Source organism: Coenobita brevimanus, chromosome 50 (assembly GCF_032717465.1).
Source record: "Coenobita brevimanus isolate Jiangsu-jjx chromosome 50, ASM3271746v2, whole genome shotgun sequence".
NCBI classification, from domain to species: domain Eukaryota; kingdom Metazoa; phylum Arthropoda; class Malacostraca; order Decapoda; family Coenobitidae; genus Coenobita; species Coenobita brevimanus.
Genome location: NC_137003.1, coordinates 24,025,791 through 24,028,290, shown reverse-complemented (window position 1 = coordinate 24,028,290; position 2,500 = coordinate 24,025,791).

Here is a 2,500-nt window from a genome sequence, read left to right as displayed (position 1 = left end):
AGGTCCCGAGGCGCGACATGAGGCCCTCAACTACTTATTTCGAAATGCCTTGCAGAAAGAATGTAAAAATAGAAAAGCAGGGAACACGCTTGAAACAGGTAGCTCGCTGCTTGAGTGAATCATTCATTGACCCGCCGCCTCCCTCCTCCCCTCATCTACCCGAACCAACCATCTCCACACAGCCACAACCACTGAGATATGATTATTGCGAGGACGACAGTGAAAGCAGCTCCAACACCCCTTCTAGATCATCTGTCCCTGCTTCTGCCATCTCAGATCCGAGTACTTCTGGGTACACGCCTGCACCACGCCCACGCCCACAGATCTTAACCCCAAGTAAATACATGCCACTGTTGTTTACTGAGAGCGACGACAGCAGCGGGGACGACTTTGACGTAACTGGGAGGGATTGTGGGTGGCAAGGCTCATCAAGCAGTGGTGAGGAGGATGACAGTGAAGACGGGGATAATGAGGATGAAGGTGAAAACAGTGAGGAGTCACAAGTTACCCTGCGTGAGGACTCAGCGTTTTCGTTTTCCTGGTCAGAGGGGTCAGACTTTGTACCAGACCTACCGAACTTTCGGCGTGAGAGCAGTGGTACAACTGAAGACTGGCCCTGTAACGACGAGGCAAGGGAAAGTGACTACTTCCGTGCCTTCTTGGATGACGAGGTGATGTCATTCGTGGCTGAGAACACCAACAAATATTACCGTTGGGTGTCTCAGCATATGGACTTCATCTCCCCGAATTCCAGGGTACGACAGTGGGTGGACACCACACCCAGGGAGCTCATTGTTTTCATCGTCTTGATGCTGGTGATGCCACTGTGCAAGAAGCATGTTCTTCAGCATTATTGGCGCAATGACCCCTTGACCAACACTCCTCTGTTCCATAAATACATGCCTCGTGACAGGTTTTTATTGCTGTTAAGTTTTCTTCACTTTGCAGACAATGAAAACCCTAAAAACGATGATCGTATCTGGAAAGTGAGAGAAATATTTTCGATGGTCCTTTCACGGTTCAAGAAATATTTCTACCCCTTTCAGAAGATGGTCATTGACGAGTCACTTATGCTATTCAAGGGTCGTCTCATTTTCAAGCAGTATATCCCATCAAAGAGACATCGCTTTGGCATAAAACTGTGTTATGTGACTGTGAGACAGGATTTGTGCTCGACATGATTGTGTACACAGGCACAGACACAGATATAGGAATTGTCAGGAAGAAAGACCCCATGGGCATGTCTGGTGCCATCGTCAAAAAGATGATGGCAGACTACATGGGCAAGGGTCATATTCTTTACACTGACAATTGGTATACTAGCCCTGCTCTCTGTCAATTCCTACATGATAACAAGACTGGGTCATGTGGAACTGTACGGACATCCAGGAAGTTTATGCCAAAGTTCAACGGAGAGAAGATCCTTATTGACGATCCTAGTTCTAGTGACACGCCAGATGATGAAGAGGCAGCTCACGCCCATCACAAGAGAAGCCAGAAGCGACGAAGGGGTCGAAAGGATAAGTTCATTCAGAAGGAGAAGTCCGGCAAGGTTGTAACTTTGAAGTGGAATGACAGACGTGCAGTCCACCTACTCTCCACTATCCACAAAGGCGAGCTTGTTCAAACTGGCAAGGTTCACTACCGCACCAAAAAACCAATCATAAAGCCTGATGTGGTGGTCGACTACACACATAATATGCGTCTGGTGGACAAGTCAGACTGTCAGCTAAGTGGCATTGAGTACTTGAGAAAGTCCGTCAAGTGGTACCACAAATTCTTTTTCCACTTGATAGACATCACAATGCTCAATGCCTACAATCTCTGGCTGACCAAAAATGAGTTTGACCCCACCAAGAAGCCGAAGCTGCGAGAGTTCGTGCATAACGTAGTCTACCAGCTACTTGAAGACTTCGGGCAACCTAACAGCAGCATCAAAGGTCGCCGCCCTACCCCTGCCGGATCGCATCATAGATGGCTTCAGTCGTCATTATCCCGTACATACTGAAATGATCAATGGACTGAGGAGGCGCAGAGAGTGCTATGTGTGCAATCACACAACTAAACGTCCCAGGAAGCGCACGCGAATCAGCATCATATGCAAAGAATGCAACGTTGGTTTGTGCTTGGGTGACTGCTTTCGGGACTATCACACCATAAAGAAATTCTAAGTTCACTCTGAAACACACAAACACAAATAAACATCATGTCTGAGTCATGGTATTTGTACGGTATGTGTGTATGCACATGTGTGTGGGTGTTTAGTGCGTTTGTGTCAGTGATATATATATATATATATATATATATATATATATATATATATATATATATATATATATATATATATATATGAGTGTGTGTCTGTGTGTGTGTCTGTCTATATATATATGTCTATATATATATGTGTGTGTATATATATATATATATATATATATATATATATATATATATATATATATATATATATATATATATGAGTGTGTGTGTGTGTGCGTGTGTG